This window comes from Eurosta solidaginis, chromosome 5 (assembly GCF_040869045.1).
Source record: "Eurosta solidaginis isolate ZX-2024a chromosome 5, ASM4086904v1, whole genome shotgun sequence".
Lineage (NCBI taxonomy): Eukaryota > Metazoa > Arthropoda > Insecta > Diptera > Tephritidae > Eurosta > Eurosta solidaginis.
This window is the reverse complement of record NC_090323.1, coordinates 125,678,518-125,700,016: the sequence shown is the minus strand read 5'-3', so window position 1 is coordinate 125,700,016 and position 21,499 is coordinate 125,678,518. Positions and strand designations below refer to the sequence as shown.

At 34.6% G+C, this 21,499-nt stretch overlaps 1 protein-coding gene and 1 long non-coding RNA gene across 2 annotated transcripts in view; one reads left to right on the top strand and one right to left on the bottom strand.

The window, feature by feature from the left end:
• The window catches only part of LOC137252356 (uncharacterized), a 35,962-nt gene extending 22,642 nt beyond the window's left edge, over positions 1-13,320 (bottom strand). Inside the window, exon 1 of the long non-coding RNA XR_010953541.1 lies at positions 13,200-13,320. This is a non-coding gene — a long non-coding RNA (uncharacterized lncRNA). The remainder of the gene's footprint in view (positions 1-13,199) is intronic.
• The window catches only part of Dscam4 (Down syndrome cell adhesion molecule 4), a 2,049,237-nt gene that overhangs the window by 365,313 nt on the left and 1,662,425 nt on the right, over positions 1-21,499 (top strand).

Sequence of the window (21,499 nt, the reverse complement as noted above, 5' to 3'; positions counted from 1 at the left end):
GACTGCAAGCAATATATATATACCCTTAACAACATTAACAACTCGAGATCGACGAGAAGCGGCAGTAATAAGAGGAAGGCGTTTGCAGGGATAATTGTAGTCTAGTTTAGGTGTTTTTATATGTATAGTTTGTTCCTGTATGTAGTAAATCTCGTATAAATTTGAACCTTGCCAAATGTAAATGCACCTATAAGGCACTACAAAGGCACTCCAAACGGAGAAATTTAAGGAAATACGTTTTTTTTTTGTATCGTGCAGTGGCCGATAAACCCTGCAACAAACCCCTGAACTCCCTTGAGAGCGCTCTTGTAGGTAGGCATTAGGGTGGTTTCTCGGATAATTTTTTGAAGTGGCTCCGATTGAGCCCAAAAGCGTTTGGATGAACTTTGGTGACCAAGTAGGCCTTGAACAAATTGCCAATCTCTGATTGGAAAACACTTGTAGGGTATATCCCATGATGGAAATGGGTGTAACATATATAAAACTATTCTTGTTTGAGTTATATACATGCTAATGGATAATATTTTTTTTTCTTTGCCAAAATTAGAATAATCGAAAGACTGATTTTTTTTTTGTAACATTGTATTTTTTTTAATGATTCCGTTACATGTACATATGTCTTATTTTTTTGGTACAGTGTCGTAAATCGAACATTTTTCAAAATATATACATACATACCGTTTTAAGTTTTGAAAGTACGTATACGAATCTATATATATGTATATATATATGTAGGCACACACCGTTCGGCAATCTATTTTTTTTGAAAACGGTTTAAATTTTTATTCCGTGTCCTTTTTTTTTGTGGTTTGTGTCAAGCCTGTGAATAATTATACTTTTTTCTTGTGGTACCTGTGGATATTCACATATATATACATATATCGATTCGAGTGTGATATAAGTTTGTTTTTGTCCTGGCCTAAATCTTTATTTTTCATGAGCATTGATATTTGGCTCGATAGCCATAAAGTACGTTTTTCTTTCAATTTCTTTGTATAGAATTAAGATTTTTCAAATAAATAATATGTTAGATTGAAATTGGAAAAGAAATTGAAATGGTTTGCTAAAATTTAATCGGTTGGGGGAGGGTGAAGATGACATTAGGGTGAGTATGTAGGGTCATTTGGAGCAGAGGAAAAGGGGACTCGCTGCCAAGCAGAAATTCGAGCGGTACAAGGCAGGGTGGGCTTTCTGCGAGGGAACTGCCCGGATGTAAGTTTAATGATGATTGTGACATCCGCCCCGCATCAAGGTGGACAAGGGTTAAGGGCCCCGACCTCTCGCCCTGAGCTAGCTGGGGGACATTCCACCTTGATTGCGCAAAGGGGCGGATTCACCCCTAAAAGGTGTACGTGACAAATTTCTTACAGCAGTAGGCATAGAATTCCAGAGACGTATGGTGCTGACGAAAAACAACCTAGTAGACTCTACGTAGTTAAAAATAGGGACAGCTAAGTTGCATGATCTTGTCGATTTATTAAAGACTATTTTATCGTATAAGTACAGCGGCGTCTTTGTTGAAATAAGACGGAAAAGAAAAATGCAGCTCCTAGCCTTATGGTAATCGAATATGTTGCATTCTAAAACTCGATTTCTCCATGCTGATATATGGTCGAACTTTCCCAGTCCATAAACATAACGCGTAACTTGATTAAACACAACCTCAATTTTATGAGCCGACCTTGAGTCTAGCTTGTTGTAAACTAACTCAGAATACGCAATGATTGGGACCATGAGTTGGATGGCAAGTTTTTTCCTGATTTGAAGAGGGGTATAGGGCGCAGTTTGCCTCAAATTACGAAGAGTCCCATATACCTTACCCACTACTGTATTAACATGATCGATCGCAGTGAAGCTCGAGTTCAACACAACTCCAAGGTTTTTAGCTTTATTGACGGTTGTTATAGCAGCGTTCCCGATGCTTATTTTAGGTATTTCAAGCCTCGAAGCATCATTTTTCGCAATGGGCAAGCAGTACGATTTTCCAGCATTGAGGCACAAGCCATTGTTATTAGCTATTGATTTCAAGGCAAAGATCAGGAGTTGCACTAAAGTCACCAGGCAAGTTCAGCTGAATATCATCAGCATAAGCGTGCATATTTACAAATCTGCATACATTGAACACATCATTAATAAAAAGACTAAAAAGCAAAGGGCCAAGTATAGATCCCTGGGGAACCCCCGCAACTATTTCCATCGGCTCTGACACATCTGTTCCATTCATAACAATTTGAATCCTACCTGATAAGTAGCTTTCCATCATCTTTCGAGCATTATTACTGAATCTAAAATACTTTTGTAGCTTATAGCACAGTAGTGTGTGATTGACTGAGTCAAAGGCTTTCGAGAAATCGATTAGACACAGGATTGTTAGTTGGCCTTTGTCAAAGGGTACGCGTATGTCATCCAAGATTTTTATAAGAGCAGTCGAGCAGCTGTGACCAGCTCTGAAGCCTGACTGGTATGGCGAGAGTGGATTGTGTACAGACACGTGGGTCCTGATTTGTTCCGCCAATAAGCTTTCGAACGCTTTAAGCCTGATTACTGTCCCTATACTGACGTAGCCGGACTTTTCCAAAGATTTTTACATCCAATGAGACGCGTCGACGGATGGAGTGGATGGTGTTTTGTCTCAATTAGACGAGGACAGCAACGAACGTCCCATAGCATACGTTTCCGCTAAGCTCAATAAAGCTCAAAAGAATTATAGCATCACCGAACTTGAGTGTTATGCTGCTATCGTTTGTGTAAAACGGTTCAGACCCTACGTAGAAGGACTTCCGTTCACCATAATTACTGATCATGCTAGCCTTAAATGGCTGATGAACCAAAAGGACTTATCAAGCAGACTGGCACGATGGAACCTTAAACTCCAAGGGTACGACTTTGACATCTTACACCAGAAAGGTTAGCAAAATGTAGTGCCCGACAACTTGTCGAGGATGAATATGGAGGAACTAATCTTAGGTGAAAGGAATGTCGAAGCCTGCCTCTACTCACATTGCTTTAAATCTGACGTATACTTGGAACTTATAAAGACTGTCGACGTAAACAAAGACCAACTACCTGACCTGTGTACCTCGGATGGTTACGTTTATCGGCGAACTCAATTTGACAGGGGAAACGACCTCCAATCGGACCAGACGTGGAAACTCTGGGTTCCGTCGGAATTGAGAGCGTGGTTAGTGGAATCCGCCCACAGTTCGCCATCTGCTGGCCACGGAGGTATCCATAAAACCCTAGCACGAATCCGCAAGAAATATTACTGGCCAGGGATGGTGACTGATGTACAAAAATTTGTGAAGGAATGTGATATTTGTAAGGGGGATAAAACTATTAATAATTTTCATAACCCAATGATGGGAAAACAGCACATCACCGAACGGCCGTTTCAACGTGTGTTTATAGATTTTATGGGTCCATACTCGCCTACGTATGATGGTAATGTTTATGTGATCGTATGTCTTGACCACTTTTCGAAATTTGTGTTTCTGAAACCCATGAAGAAGGCGACTTCAGCGGAAGTCATAAAATCGTCTTTCATGTATTCGGTGCCCCTGAATACCTCCACTCAGATAATGGAAAACAATTTGTATCAGTTATTTTTGGAGGTTTTAGAAAAATATGGAACAAAGATATTACAACAGCAAATCATAAGGTCACACATAAACGAAAATCAACGCAATTGGGATAAACACATCAGCGATGCAGCGTTTGCCCTCCGTAGCGCAGAGCATGCCTCTATGATATTATGCCACATTCGGAATGCCCATGATGCAACACGGGGCATCCTACGAAATATGTCGAAGACTTCATTCTGTCAAAGACGCAGATTTTCAAGTGGAGGCAGGGACAGACCGATTGCAACTCAATCGGGAAAATATCATGAAGGAACTAAAGCTAGCACATGAAAGAAGTCCAAAAGCTTATGATACTAGGGGTAGAGAAGTAAGGTTTCAGATAGGATGAGTAGTATATCGCCGAAATTTTCATTTGATAAAACAACACGGACACTTATTTCGAATAACTGCAACCACAGGAATTAATTGTAAAGTAACCTCAATGTAGTTATTTATGAAATTATTGATTGACGTAGTATTATGTGTATACCTATGTGACCATATTATTGACTACTTATTCCAATTTTTTTTTTTTTTTATTTATTTAATGTTTCTCTTTATTTTTGTGATGTGCGTATCTTATGTTATTCTAGTGTATCATGTTAGGTTGTTTTCACTTTTATTTATCTCCCTTCAGTATTATTTATTTTAACTTAGCGATAATTAACCATCTGTGATGTAGATCTAGGATTCAATTTGTGATATCCTTACCTAAGGAACTAATCTGTGATATAGCAAATAGTGGAACATGAATACTAACGGAGTAAAAGCAAGGGCGCCACTTAGCAGACCAGATAAACGGAAACGACGAAGCCCGGCTGTGCGGTATAGGTCGAAGCCACACGTTAGGCAGACATTGCAAGTTGCAGGCAACATCGACGGTCGCGATAATAGGTCTCAGAAGTCATTTCCCAAAGTTTGGAAGCGAATCTCGAAAATGTACCCGGTGCGAGTGTCCGTTTTTTACGAATTTTGGCCACTTCATTTTAGAGCTTCCTTGCAGAGAAGGCGGGAATAGTTAATGATAAAAAATTGATCCGATAATAGGCTGCTATATGTTTTCGAGATCGCTGAACACGATGCCGGTATTAGTTTTTCTCTACAACCAATATATGTATCTCGCAAAAATCATGAAAAATTTACAACAAATATACAAAAAATAGGAAATTTTCACTTTGAATGCTAAAATAAAAGTGTTACAATTTTTTTTCCAACATGTAATACTGCATAATGTAGGAAATGTCAAGAGCTTTGAGATGCACAAAAGCCGGCTCAGATTGAATCGACTCGCTTCGAGATATGAGAAACACACTTAAATGATCCTAATACCAAAAACAGTAATATTACATGTAATCGGGTCAATGACTTTGGGAATGGACTCTTGAGGTTAATTCTAAGTTTTTATACTTTTATTTCGATAATAATACCGATATTGTATTGTTTTAATAATTTTTGGAGTTTTTTTTTTGGTGTCAGAAACACCAATAGTTCGGCGTGCGTGTTCTCGTTTTATTGGCAATATCACCCAAACAGCGCTCAAAAAAGGAAATGCACTTATATATATACTTGATCTTACTTACTAAAGTGTATCACTAATTATGTACTAATATTTAGAACTAAGAGAAAAGGTTAAATTTGTTTATGTCAAAAGTAGCCTAAAAGAGAAATTATGTAGGCAAGTTAACATATGTAGCAATAATAGTACATAATAGATGAAGAAGAGAGAGTGGGTGGGTAGAAAGATGTAACTTGCGCGCGTCTTTTCTTTTCTTAGGTTGTGGATAGTTTGAAGGTAAATAACAGTGCAGTGCCGTACTTTGACCTTGCCGGACGGAATAAACCATTTGAAATGTTCGCAAAACAATCAATCCATACAAATAATGAAAAACTAAGGCTTCTTGGGAGTCTGTGAAAAAGTTTGTCGAGCATGCCGGAACCAAGCAATAAAGCCGTGTTGCATTGCACTCCCAAGAAGCCACGGTTTTTCATGATTTTTATGGATTGATTGTAGAGAAAAACTAATACCGGCATCGTGTTCAGCGACCTCGAAAACATATGGCATCCTATTATCGGATCAATTTTTTATCATTAACTATCCCCGCCTTCTCTGCAAGGAAGCTCTAAAATGAAGTGGTCAAAATTCGTAAAAAACGAACACTCGCACCGGGTACATTTTCGAGATTCGCCTCCAAACTTCGGGAAATTACTTCTGACCCCTATTCCAAGGTTTTTAGCATTCAGCGTCAAAAATCTAAAGATATGATGTAAAATCGGGTCAGTCTAATACATATGTACATCCAGGCATACGCTTTCGTTGCGCGCAACATATTTACGGTTAAAGAGCGGTACGCAGATCACAAGTAATTGCTCAAGAAAAATTTAGCCTTTTTCTTGCGTGAAAAATGGTAGTATGGAATAATTTTGACGTTTAAATATCCACGGTGAATAGTGAAAGAAGCAAGAAGAAGAAATGTAATTTCGAAAACTTTTGAAAAGCTTGTTAAACGTAGAATTCTCGAATTTCTTAACAATAAAAATTTTTTCAGCCCGATGCAATTTGGTTTTCGATGTGGACGTTCTACCGAAGATGCCCTCTTGAACTTTTGTTCCTTTATATATGGCGAGTTAGACAAAAAAAAAAGAACTGTGCTGGCCTATTCGTAGATATCACGAAAGCATTTGATATGGTAGATCACCAAATCTTGTTAAATAAATTACATTGCGTGGGCTTTCGTGGTTTTATGTATAACTGGTTGAAATCTTACTTATCAGGAAGAGCGCAAAAAGTTAAGGTTGGCAGTTGTTTCAGTAATTCTGTTACTATTAACCTGGGAGTACCCCAAGGTTCTGTCTTAGGTCCGACATTGTTCTTGGTTTATTTGAATTCCATATTTTCCTTGCCCTTTTTTGGGAAGGTTACCGCATTTGCAGATGACCTTGCTATAGCCTATAGTTCAACGAACTATCTAGATTTGGTAGCAGGTGTCAACTATGATGTTCATCTGTTGAGAGTGTGGTTTGCTACACATAAAATTATTGTCAGCAGGAAAACACAGATGATGTATTTCGATTTACATTCAAAAATCTCTCCCGATATTGATATTATATTCCACGCCACTGACTGCGAACATTTTGCTGTAAACAATTTGTTGTGCTCTGGAACGTGGTATAATTCTGAAACAACTTGTAGCGACAAGTGTTTTCCAATTGAAAGAGTTAAAGTCTTCCAATATCTGGGAATTTCTGTGGACCAATCCTTAAGTTGGTCAACACATATTTCTCGTCTGAAGTCCTACATGCGATCCACAGTTCGCTATTTTTATAGTCTGAGGAAGATGTGTTCAAACGCAACGCTTAGAACAATCTACTACGCGTTGGTTCACTCAAGGCTTCAATATGGCATATGCTGTTGGGGGTGCTTCCCACAATAATATCCAACAACTTCTTATTACTCAAAAATTTTCATAAGGAAGGTATGCAACGTTAGCCGTTTTCACCACAGCATGGACTTATTCAGGGAAATGAAAATTCTTCCGGTAAAACAAATAACGTTTTATAATAGAAAACGTTAAAAATATTTTTTATTCGCTGTGGGTATTTACACAGTCTCGTCTCTGATAATTATAACTTGAGGCAAAACTCACTGGGACTTGTTGTTGTTCCCACTTCTCGTACTACTCATTTTAATAACTTCTTTACTATCGTTTCTTGTAAAGTCTTCAATAAGATACCTGCGACTATGCGTGCCATTAGGAATTTGCGAGAATTTTTAAAAAATGTTAAATCATTTTTATTAGAGCTGTCACACGACGATATCAAAACTTTGCTGAACCCTGTCACTTAGTGAACTGAAACCAAATTTGTTATTTTTAATGTTTTATTATTTTCATTATTTAACTCATTGAACTTATGGATTATCTTTACCTTCACCCCACACATATCGTACATGTTCATTAATCTTAATTTGTGACGGCATTCAACACTAAAATTGCATACCATTTTACTGAATGCCTAACCTTTCTTTCATTTATTAATAATTTTTTAAGTTAAGTTCCTATTGTATACATATATGTAAAAGACTTATTGAAAGAATGAATATATCTAATCTAATCTAAAATCTAATCTAATGTAAAGAATGTCACTTCCCTCATAAGTGCCCGTTTCTCCTCCGCCGTGAAATTCACAATGCGCTTTTTGCATTTTGGTGCTGCAGCTATTGTTATTTCCATTTCTGAAATAAAATAATAATTATTTATTGCAGAAATATTAAAAAACCATGCGCTTACCTAATTTTTCCAGTTTGTTTACCTTTTTTCTTCAAGAAATATATGGCACTTGACATATTTCTTGCGGAAACCGGTGTTGCCGTATGCGAATTTGATGGAAAAATAGTAGTAAAGTAGCGTACTAAATTTCTTGTAAACTGCGTACTACCTCAAGAAAATTTACCACAAGGAATTTTCGTGAGCGTTTTTTATATGTAATTTTTACTTTCTTGTGATCTGCGTACCGCTCTTAAACTTCAAAAAGTTACGATTATGTCGAAGCATATCTATCTGTCAAGCATATTAAGCCACGTCGAAAACTCAAACCATTTGATACACAGCCATTGCAAACCCTACTTTATGTGTATGCATGTGTGTATGCGCTCGAAAGCAATTTCTCCTTTGGTCGTCCTAATATTTGTATAGCTTGCAGTTTGTTCTGTTATGCCTCGCTAAACATGTAGCTGTAGGTTACGGTTTGTGGCAAGGGTGTGTGCGTACTTTTCTCGTCTGTTGAGTGAAAATATGGCGAAGAAAAGATTTCGTGGCACTTTTCAGGGACTTCGTTCACTAACCGAAATGGGACTTTGGATCATTATTCAAAATGTTCAACACCGCGAAAGAAGTGCGACCGGGAATTTTCAAACCACAGTAGTGACGTACAAAAAGCAAAAACAAAAGGTGATTGTTTTTTTTATTGCGATAACCCGATAAAGTTACGGTTCCTACCACCGGTACACCAGCCAAAGACTTTTATGTAAATATACAATTTCGCACATTTGTCTATCTGCATATATTATTGTAAATATATTTTAAAACACTTATTTTGGTTTATAATGATTACATATTAAATTTATTTTTTTCAAATTATATATTTGCTTAATTTGTAATTTATTTAACACAACTTTATTTCTTAGGATATTTTATGATCCGAACGGGATGAAAGTAGAAAATTAAGTAAGTTTGAATTTAAGTATATGAAGAGAACTGAGAAATAGATAGCATTACATTTTAGATAACCTATAAAGAGAAGTTTAAAAGCAAAGGTGAAGGAGATAATTGTGATTACATTAAAGATTATAAGAACGGAAATTAAATAACCAAATTGGAATGAGAGGATAGCGGTTATGTTACAGTATAGAGCAAAATATTAAGGAACTAGAAATAATTAGATTAAAAATACATATAAGGTAAAAAGTTAAATTACATATTGAAAATATATGGATGTATGTTGTGGTACGGAAACATACATGTAGAATAGAAAGGCGGGTACATTTTATGCATCTCCCCAATCTTTGATTAACATTACTCCTGGAATGTTTAGTATTTCAAATTTATATACATATATTAACTTGTATGAGCTTACAAAATATTTAATTAAATTTTTATAATGCAATAGTTTGAATGCGTTTGCCACGATTTACTTTAAACATGTGAAATTTTGTTAGCTAATAATAGGTTCAATAATCTCAATATATCAAAGAAATATTAACATTTGCTTTTCCTCTATTTCTACCGGTAATTTTTCTATCAAAATACACATCTTCAATATCTTTTTGATGTTTGTACTTTCTCTTAACTATTTGCCTATCTTGTTTGAGACCTTTTTCGTCAAGAAAATTCGTGACTCCTTTGTCCTTTACAGTCTTTATTATATACTTTGGCTTTTGTTTCAAACTTTGAAATCCCAAATTTTGAACAATTTCACAATGGCGGAGTTTTTGAGGGTTCGCTCTGTTTTCGTTAATTTTATTAATATATTTTTCTTTCTTACTGTGTATCATTTCTTTTAGCTCTAACCAAGCTGATTTATCCATGTGGTTATGTAGCAAATCATTTGGCTTTTGTTTAGTAGTCGAATTAATCGTGTTGTTTTATATTTCAGCTGCTTTAGATACGAGAGTTTTATCATCTACATCGGCGAAAATTTTATTTAATTTGAAAATACGTATGTGTTCGTTGAGAGTGAGATGAAATCGCTCAATATCGGAATTTCCGGTATGAGTATTTGGTGATGTGAAGTGATATTCTACACTTTCAGAACTAAGAATGTTTTTTATAAATGCTGTGTTGAATTGATTATCTGCAACAATTATTTTCGGTTTACCTAATATAGCAAACCTCTCATTAAGTGAATCTACAATAGTGATCGAGTTTCGGTCAGAAAGTGAATGAATAGATTCGTGTTTCATTAGTTTATCGATGCACAATAAAAACATTTTCAATTTATTTAAATACCATATATCTACGTGAAGTATTTGATTAGATTCAGAAGGAGTCTCCGTAAGGCACATTTTTAATTTTCGGATTTCTATCAAATTTGCATATATTACAAAGGATGCAATTATTAATAAATTTAATAATTTCTAATTTCAAGTTCGAAGAGTATACTGCATTTTTCATTTCCTCGTATGTTTCTTCTATCCCCCTATGATTTTTTTGTAAATGGTATTTTTCAATAGTTTCAAGAAGCCGCTCTTTTTATATATATGTATGTCCTTTAAATATTTGCAACACTTCAAAAAACGTATCCCTTTGTTGTTCGAATAGTACCTAACTAGGGTCTTTTGCAGCAATTTATAAATGTGTATATCATCGCAGAAAATTCCTATAGTTCCTTTTATTGGAAAAAAATCTTTAAAAACACTTAGAACGTAAGATTCATCGTAGTCTGTTTTGTTTAATAATATGCCTTTTTTTCTGATAAATAATTTTTTTAAATAACTATTTGATATTGCTTTTTCTATTATGATTTTATGATTTGATGTTATCGTAAAGATTTTCCTTTTACTATGGGTAGTTGCTAAATCACTTCTATTGTCATAATCATTTTCAAAATTATTAACTTCAACCCTGCTCAAACAATCTGCAACGATATTAGATTTTCCCTTGATATATTGTGTGTCGAAATCATACTCATTTAAACTAATTTTCCATCGTTGCATTTTCATATTTGGTTCTCTCAACGAGCTTAGCCAAACTAATGGACGATGTTCGGTTTGAATTTGGAACATTCTACCAAAGAGGTACGGCCGAAAATATTTGGTTGACCAAACTATACTTAACAGCTCTTTTTCAATCGTGCTATAATTACATTCATGATTATTCAGAGTACGTGAAGCTTAAGCAATTGGACGACCATTTTGCGATGAAACAGCATCTAAAGCTGCATTACTTGCGTCAGTGGTAAGAGTGAACATTTTACCAAAGTCTGGATAAGCTAAACCCGAGCTTGAGCTTATTAGCCTTTTATTTTTTCGAATGATTCCGCAAAGTTCGGGTCATTCACATTATTTTTGGATTTTTTCCTTAAACATGAAGTAAGCGGTAGTGCTACTCTTCTGTAGTATTTTATTGTTGTTGGTAGTGGAATTTTTTGTATGGCATTTATTTTTTTTTGATTTGGCTTAATGCCATCAACCGCTATAATGTGTACCAAATATTCAGACTGTCTTTTAAAAAAATTACACTTATCTATTGGACATGTTCATCTAGTGACGTCGAAAATATAAGTATGTTATCTAGATATGCCACGATAATTGTATTTATATAATAGTGTAGAATTTCGTTCATCATACGCGTTTTTTAAGCCAAAAGGCATTCTTGTAAATTCGAAGTGACCCGTAGATGTAGAAAAGGCAGTTTTATTTATATCTTCCGGAGCTATTCCGATTTGGTGGAAACATTTAGCCAAGTCTAGCGTTGTAAAATACTGCGAATTTCCCAATTTCGAAAACATGTCTTCCATATTCGGAACGGCAAATTTGTCTTCAATAGTGACTGCGTTGAGATTTCGATAATCAACGACCAAACGCCACTTTTCGACTTTCGAGTTATCTAATTTCTTGGGCACAACCCAAATAGGGGCATTATAAAGACTGAATGATTTCACAATAATTCCAGAAAATAATATCTCATTTATTTGGGTTTAAACTTCTTTTTGTGAATTTCAGCTACTCTATAAATTTGCGAATAAATCGGTGTGCTATTAGTTGTTGGTGTTTTATGCCGATATTTACTGATTACTGATAATTTTTCACCTTCGTGATAGAATACTGAATTAAATTTTTTTAGTAAAGAAGTAAGCTTTTCTATTTCTTCTTTATTCAAATCGTCTGTTACTAGTTTTTTTTTGTATTGTGGGTATGTCTGGTTTTATAAATTTGATATCAATCAACTCCGAACTAAAACTGAGAATCTCCTCATTGGAAACATTTTTAATCTCAGAAAATCAACTTGATATAAGCGTTTTTTGTAATTAGTTATTGCCTACCAAAATCAATTTTAGCTTGTAATGGACTTAAAATGTTACAGCCAATTATGCCGTCGAAGTCAGTATTTATTTAAATCTGCTTCTAGGAGTTCTATTTTAATATTAGGATTATTAAACTCTTTAAATAGTGGAATAGTTACTTTTGTGTTTAAAATCGATTTTGAATTTATTGTTCTAACAGTTATGGGTTGGTCTACTTTCGAACTAAAGGAAAAGTGAAACAAATTTCTTTTAATCAAGGACATCCCTGCTCCGGAGTCAATGAGAAGCTTAATTGGAATTGATTGAGTTCTGACCACTATATGGGGAAGAGATCTATGGCTGATAACTGAAAATTTGATTGTGTTTCCGTCTCCAGTGTGTCTATTTCCATTGTAGCGGCTCTATTGAAGTGTTAGATTGTCTTGTCATATTAGAAGAAATGCGATCACTGCAATTTGAGTTAGCCATTTTCGAACTATGGTCTATTATATTACTCTGGCCAGACGATCTGGAATTATTGAAATACCGAGCAGTAGAAATAGGAATTTGGTCACTACTTCTTGTATGATTGTTACTACTTATCATGTTACGTCTATTAGCTGTAAAATTTTCCCTACAGTTATCTATATGTTGAACAGCACTATGATTTATTTTTTTCTTTGTGTTTATATTGGTATAGAAATATTCTGTTTCAATTAAAATTTCTTTAGCCTTCAGTAAATTATTGGGATTTCTAGCTTGAATCACCAATTTAGCTTCGCTTGGTAATTTACTGATAAATATTTGTAATACCATTTTTTCGTTTGTTTCACACCTATACCAACTGTTTTCCTCCATTTGCGATTTTAAATTCAACTTTGTTAAAATATCTGTAAAGTAATCAAACAAATCACTAATACTCGACCTGATTTCTGCAATTTTAATTTTGTTTACAATACACTCGAAACTCTCAATAATATTGGAACTAGTTTGTAAAAGTTGTTTTATACAGTCCCAAACTACCGGGTTATTATTGTTAATAGGAGAAATGTTTGCTTTGTCCTTAATTTTAGATCTTACTCTTAAATCGAAAAAGCCCATTAATTGAGGTAACATTGAATTCGCTATTTCTCGTAACTCGTCAATTTTTTGATAAACAGGAACAGCTCTTCTGGTTTTCCTCCAAAAACTTGCACATCAGCTAACAGGTCAAATACATTTGAACGCGCCATGTGGATTTTTTCCAGTTCAATTGAGATGCCACAGCCACAGAAAGCTTTCGCAACAGTTTAGTATTATGTTTTTGTTTGGTTTCTTTTTGTTGGTATCAAATGCAGCTGAGCAAAGCCAAGAGCGGAATACAACTATGTAGGTAATTAACTCAAGTAATACGCGTGGGCAGTAACACCTCAATAGAGTTATCTCGTTTTTTTTTGTATGCGCTCCAACGGTATAGTGAGAAAAATTTTCCCATTACTTTTTTTGAAGAAATTTTCTTCCATAAAAAAGTTAATAGTTTACAAATTCACATATTTTCGCTGTCTATTTTCAAGTATTTCTTAGTTTATTTAATTACACAATAACACGCGTATTGATAATAAGTTTTGTTATACTTTTAGTTATTAGGTATAAATATGTTTTAAAACACTTATTTTGGTTTGAAATGTTTATTTGTTTCAAATTATATATTTGCATAATTTGCAATTTATTTAAACTACTTCATTTCTTAGTTTGAGAGTAGAACATTAAGTAAGTTTGAATTTAAATATATGAAGAGAACTGAGAAATATGATAGCAGTACATTTTAGATAACTTATAAAGAGAAGTTTAAAAGCAAAGGTGAAGGAGATAATTGTGGTTACATTAAAGATTATAAGAACGGAAATTAAATAAGCAAATTGGAATGAGAGGATAGCGGTTATGTTACAGTATAGAGCAAAATATTAAGCAACTCGAAATAATTAGATTAAAAATATATATAAGGTAAAAAGTTAAATTACATATAGAATATATAAGGATGTATATTGAGGTACGGAAACATACATGTAGAATAGAAAAGGGGGTACATTTTATGTAACTACAGGACAACTAAGCAACCTGCCGCTGTTGAGGTAAGAAAAAAGGAAGTGTATTTCCGTTTTTTCTATTTAAATAAAATCCTATTTCCGTTTTCTATTTTTAAATAAAGTCCCATTTTTATAAATTAAAATTTAAATAAAACCTAACAATAAATTTAATAAAATAAAACAAAATTTAAATAAAACCTAACAACAAATTTAATAAAATAAATCAAAATTTAAATAAAACCTAAAAATAAATTTAATAAAATAAATTAAAATTTGATTAAAGCCAAGTAATAGTGTTAACAAAAAAAAAAAATTTTTTACTTGGCAAAATGAATTGTGTTTAAATGAAATAAATTTTGATTAAAACCTAGAACTAATTAAATTAAATAAATTTTGCGAAATTAACTGAATTTGAAAAAAGGAGTTTTTTGTAAATTAAATTAAATTATATTAAATGAAGTGAATTATCTATTTCAGATCCTCACCAGGCAGGGGTATTCTTGAGCCTCAACGAAAGAAGCTAAGAAACAGTCGGAAGTTCCTGCAGCTGAACTGCCTGAAGGCAGTAAACTATTATTTATTTTTTATTTAAATTTTGATATCCCAATCCCCTCCTTCTTCTTCCTTTTTATTCATTTGACCCACCTGTGATCCTGACTTAGGTCTGGTTTAACAAACCAGATCTTCCTCGTCACTTTTGCCGGCGCAAGGCACTCAATAATTGTTTTTTTTTTTTCACTTCACCTTTTGTGCACCTTTTGTTCAACCCCATTTTCAGTTTTTCTTTCTTTTTTTCTTTTTTTAAACAAATTTGTTGACCGCCGTAATGCCCGAAAGAAAATTGGCTGTTGCAATTCAGCCCACGACCGCATGACTTAAGGCGGAAGTTCTTCCAAAATAACTCCTCTCTGAGATCCAGCCAACGTTAGGCATTGGAAATCTGATTATTCTCTTATCTCTCCCTTTAATGAACATACCTTATGTACATATGTATGGATATCTATATATACAATTTTTAGCACTGCTCTCCTAGATGCGGCGCCTCATCGTGAAATAAACCGGTAAGTGCTAGCAACATTATATCCATAATTAAGTATATAAGTATAACCTGGGTCGATTTGTATGGACGAAAGTTAACCGATATCGCGCCATCGATTTTTCGATAGGATTTGGGCTCAGGGAAAAAGTTCCCTACGCATACCCAAAAAAATAATTATCGAACCTGCGAAAAAAAAATGGCGAAATCCGACGAGCTAGCGTGGGCTAACAAGCATGCCTGTATACCGCCAAGAATCACCACTACAGTCAGTATCGTAAAAATATCCTTACATGAATATGATTGTTTAGCTATCGCTGAGAGTTGGTGTAACAGTAATATCTCTACAAGTGAATTTTTTGACAACAGCTACAATGTGCATCGTAAGGATCGCAGTTCTATTGCTACAGGTCATGAAAAGGGAGGCAGTGTAATGATTTCGGTAAAAGGGGAGATATGTAGCAACACAATTGCTCTAACTCTAGCAAATTATTTAATTGATCAAATTTGTGTTAGATATTTATCAAATGCACCTAGATAATTTGGCTCATATCATTGATCTTGCCAATTACTCTGTTGAGATAATTTTTCTAGGCGACTTCAATCTAACTAATCTCTCTTGGTCATTTTACAGTAATACTTTGCTACCTCATAACATTCGTTCTGATATTTATAATAATCTTATAGCACCTAGATAATTTGGCTCATATCATTGATCTTGCCAATTACTCTGTTGAGATGATTTTTCTAGTCGACTTCAATCTAACTCATCTATCTTGGTCATTTTACAGTAATACTTTGCTACCTCATAACAATCGTTCTGATATTGATAATATTCTTATAGCACCTAGATAATTTGGCTCATATCATTGATCTGTTGAGATAATTTTTCTAGGCGACTTCAATCTAACTCATCTATCTTGGTCATTTTACAGTAATACTTTGCTACCTCATAATATTCGTTCTGATTTTGATAATAATCTTATAGCACCTATATAATTTGGCTGATATCATTGATCTTGCCAATTACTCTGTTGAGATAATTTTTCTAGGCCACTTCAATCTAACTCATCTATCTTGGTCATTTTACAGTTAGACTTTGCTACCTTATAACATTCGTTCTGTTATTGATAATAATCTTATAGGTACTATATTGTCCTATGGTTTTAATCAGCATAATTCCATTTTAAATGATAATGGTAGAATACTGGATTAAATTTTTTCTTCCAGTAACTTAAAATTATCTTGTGAGGAGTGTCTGCATCCAGTTTCACCTAACAGCTTGCATATCAAAGCGATTGCAGTTGTGACTCAATTTTACAATTTCGAAACTACAGAATCCAAAGTTTTGGAGGAACGCGATTATTCGAAGGCGAATTATATAGCGTTTTTAATTAAATGGTTTTATTTAGCTTGACTTGAGCGGCCGGCCGAACAGAATTTTGTAATTGCAATTTAAGTAACTTCCCGATAAGCTACAGGCTTGAAACTTGGAATATAGTTAAGAACCCGATGACAATGCAATAATAAGAAAAAAAACTCCGATAGGTTGCGCAAGGATCGAGATATTCCAAAAAATCGTATTTGTGGTCCGATTTGGTTCATATTTGGAACACATAATACATACAAGAATAGAAAGCGACCTATAAAAAAAATCGCAGCTAGGTGGCACAAGGATCGGGATATTAAAAAAATCGTATTTGTGGTCCGATTTGGCTCACATTTCGAACACATATTACATACATGAATAGAAAGCGACACATGAAAAAAATCACCGCCAGGTGGCGCAATGATCGAGATATTAAAAAAAATCGTATTTGGGGTCCGATTTGGCTCATATTTGGAAAACATATATAACATACAGAAATAGAAACCGCTTTAATAAAAAATTCACGCTAGGTGCCGCAAAAATTGAGATATTCAAAAAAACTCGTACTTGTCTGTCCGATTGGGCTCATTGACAAATATTACATACAGTCCGGTAGAAGTGACGTCAAAATACTTTGTAGCACATAAGTTCAAATTTTGTTAGCAAAATTCAGTAAAAAAAAATTCAATTCCCAGTAGAAGTGACGTCAAAATACTAAAAAAATTCAATTCCCGGTAGAACTGAGGTCAAAATACTATGGAGCACGTTCAAATTTTCTTAGTGAAATTTCTGTAAATAGAATAATTAAAAAAAAAAATTTAGTTAAACGGTTTTAATATTCCTTTTTGGCGACCTTTTTATTTAAAGATATTGGTTTTATGTGTACCGGCTCGAGGTCAATATATTTAGTAATAACAAGTAAGGAAGGCTAAGTTCGGGTGTAACCGAACATTACATACTCAGCTGAGAGCTTTGGAGACAAAATAAGGGAAAGTCACCATTTAGCAAAATTAACCTAGGGTAACCCTGGAATGTGTTTGTATGACATGGGTTTGAAATGGAAGGTATTAAAGAGTATTTTAAAAGGGAGTGGGCCATAGTCCTACAGGTGGACGCCATTTCAGGATATCGCCATAAAGGTGGACCAGGGGTGACTCTAGAATATGTGTTGTACGATATTTGTATCAAATGAAAGGTGTTAATGAGTATTTTAAAAGGGAGTGGGCCTTGATTCTATAGGTGTACGCCTTTTCGAGATATCGCCATAAAGGTGGACCAGAGGTGACACTAGAATGTGTTTGTACGATATGGGTATCAAATGAAAGGTGTTAATGAGTATTTTAAAAGGGAGTGAGCCTTAGTGCTATAGGTGGACGCCTTTTCGAGATATCGCCATAAAGGTGGGCCAGGGGTGACTCTAGAATGTGTTTGTACGATATGGGTATCAAATGAAAGGTGCTAATGAGTATTTTAAAAGGGAGTGGGCCTTAAGTCTATAGGTGGACACCTTTTCGAGATATCGCCATAAAGGTGTACCAGAGGTGACACTAGAATGTGTTTGTACGATATGGGTATCAAATGAAAGGTGTTAATGAGTATTTTAAAAGGGAGTGAGCCTTAGTGCTATAGGTGGACGCCTTTTCGAGATATCGCCATAAAGGTGGACCAGGGGTGACTCTAGAATGTGTTTGTACGATATGGGTAGGGTAGAAGGGGGAGGCTTCGACTTTTTCAAATTTGGCCGCCGTTATTACTGCCATTGTTCTTATTCCACCAATAAACAGTAACCAAATTGAGTGTGACGCTGTCAGGAAAGCTATTCAGTGCTTGTTCAACGGCGATAGTACGCAGACGAGATTTTTTATTTTTGAAAAGTGTTGATGTAAAAATTGCTGGTAAGCATTCGCGTGTAAAGTGTACAATGTAGAATATATAACATGAGTTTTCTGCCCATTAATATTGCAATAAAATTAAGATTTATTGCTTTTAAAGACTTTTTCAATAACACTAAGATGTATATTTTGGAGCGAAAAATCTGAAATAAGTGCACGGGGGAGGGTTCGACAATATGTTTTGGGAGGCTTCGATAAAGTTTTTACTTAGCAAGTAATATTTTACAGCCATCAAGATGCCAAATATCTACAAAAGAAAGTTCCCTGAAAAGTTCATCAACGAAGACAAAAAAAAAAGCCATCGAGGAGATAAAACAAAAAAAAAAGAAACCCCATCAAGCGCTGCTCGGAAATATAACTTGAAGCGGACAACACTAATATCTCGAATTTCAAAAGAGCAAAGAAATATGGGAACTGTTAAAGATTTTCAGTCGAAGTTTTCTTCCAATCAAGTACTTACAGCTGCCCAGGAAAAAGACTTAACGGTTTACTTCAAGAAATGTTCAAATCTTCATCACGGATTGACGTATGACTTGGCTAGACGATTCGTTTTTGCTTTGTTATTATGTTCACTGACAAAACAAATTTCTTTTACACTGGTGTAGTCGTGGAAGTTGAAAATTCGACGTGCGTCGCGAAATTCCTCAGACATCAAAATAAAACCCAATATTTCTATAAACCGATTGTAGAAGACAGACACTTGGTTTCAAAGCAGGATATAATAAGTATATTGCCCACAACTGAACATCCACCAGGAACTTCACGTGCGCAAAGCAAGTTTATTTTTAACTTTGATTTTTCAAATTTAGATGTTCGTTAAAAGTGCAGTTATACTTAATTTTTCGCTTAAATTTTTTATGTTTTTGTTCGAAAAATTTGTTACTGTATTAAAATAAATAACATCAAATATGAATTAAAAATCGTATTTAGAGTTTTTTCCAACATCCTTTTTTTATTTTGCTGGTTAAATTGCTATATTTGATAAATGTCGAAACCTCCCACCCATTGTCGAAGCCACCCAGATGACTGACGAAGCCTCCCCGAAAAAGGGAGGTTTCGTCATATTTTTTATTTTTGGTTATTTGATTATAACTTAGAAAAAAAAAGCATGTGGAATATTAACCACAAATCCGAAGTGTCATAAACATACATGGCATCAGTAATTATGAAAGGATTTATCTATTTCTCATTCTAGTTTCTCTAAAAAAATCATTTCCTCTTAACCTGTCGAAGCCTCCCCCCTCTACCCTATCAAATGATAGGTGTCAATGAATATTTTAAAAGGGAGTGGGCCTTAGTTCTATAGGTGGACACGTTTTCGAGATATCGCCATAAAGGTGGACCAGGGGTGACTCTAGAATGTGTTTGTACGATATGGGTATCAAAAGAAAGGTGTTAATGATTATCTAAAACGTAGAGGGCCTTAGTTCTATAGGTGGACGCCTTTTTGAGACATGGCCATAAAGGTGGACCACGGGTGACTCTAGAATGTGTTTGTACGATATGGGTATCAAACTAAAGGTATTATTGAGGGTTTTAAAAGGGAGTGGGCCTTAGTTGTATATGTGAAGGCGTTTGCTGCGTGAAAACCTAACTCGATTTCCAATTTTTGTTCTGCGTGACATTTAGATTTGACGTTTGCACACATGCTTTATATTGTCGCAACGCATGCTTATTTGGGTTAGCGCAAAAAACGCCGGTTGTTTGCGTGCGCTAAAAAAACGCAGTGTGGTTTTATTAAGTTGGCATATTATGCTCTTTCTTTCAGTTGCTGTTGAGAGCGAAAAATCAATTGCGCCACAGTGGTGTTAGAACAGAAATTTCATGACAGTCGTGTTGCAGAAAGCAAAGGGATGACACGTATCGTCGCTTTGTTCATATTTTTTATGCAATAACAATAAATTATAGAAATGCGGAAACCGCGTTAAACAGAATCTGTCAAGCAGAGTTAGTTAAGCAATGTTAGGCAAGGAAACATTTTTTAGGCAATGTTTTAATAAAAAAAATTGTTGTGAAACTGTGAGCAGATTTTTTCTAACATGAAATATTTTCCTCGGCACCCAAGAACACCTTCGCTTTGTGTTTTCATCAAAACGGAAATGTTTCTAAGCGCCGCAAAAAATATAGTTCTTAATTTTGCATGCTTTCATTAACATATATACTTTTATGGAAATTTCTTGTTAGCAATGCATTTGACAAATTTCTGGAAGTCAATCTGCCCCTTTGCTTTGAACAGATGAATTTCATGTCAGAAAAAATGTGCTCACAGAAGAATGTTGATGGGAAAAATGACAAAATCTTAAGGGAAATTTCTGTAAGATTTGTAAAAAATTTGCTACCTAAGTTTCTCCAGAAATCGGTAATATCTGTTTCATCATTAACTGATATTTCGCTTCTAAGAATTAATAATTCTTTTTGAATTTCAAATGAATATTGGGTTATGTCACAAGCTAACGGACTTTCAAATATGTCAACTAAAGGCTTAATTTTTCGAAAGTCTTGAAATATGTCTTCAAAGTTGAAAAAGAGGGTATCTAATAACTTCATGTGTTCATTGTTTACTTTTAAAATATCAATACTGTTAATTAAGGTTTAGGTTTGGGGAAAACTTGAATAATCCCCAGCTTTGATTTCAGAAAGTAGTAAAAATAAAATATTTTGAAAATGAATAACTTCTCATTTAAATAATTATATAAGTCAGAAATAAAAGCCAAATAAAAAATAAATTTGCTATCTTCTAAGGCCTGCATTAATTCTTTTGTTCCATCCAATTTCTCCACTTTTAAAAATTGTAGCACTTCATTCCTCAGAGCAAATAATCTTTTCAGACATTCACCCCGGCTTAACCATCGTACTTCGGTGAACATTTTAAGGTCGTTGTATTCAGACTTTTAAGTTTTTAAAAGCTCCTTAAATTTCCGATGGGTAAGTGAATGATGACCCCCCCCCCCCCTCCCCCTTATTTTATTAATTATTTGCTATGCTGTTTTCATATAAGAAAGCATGCGCAACAATTT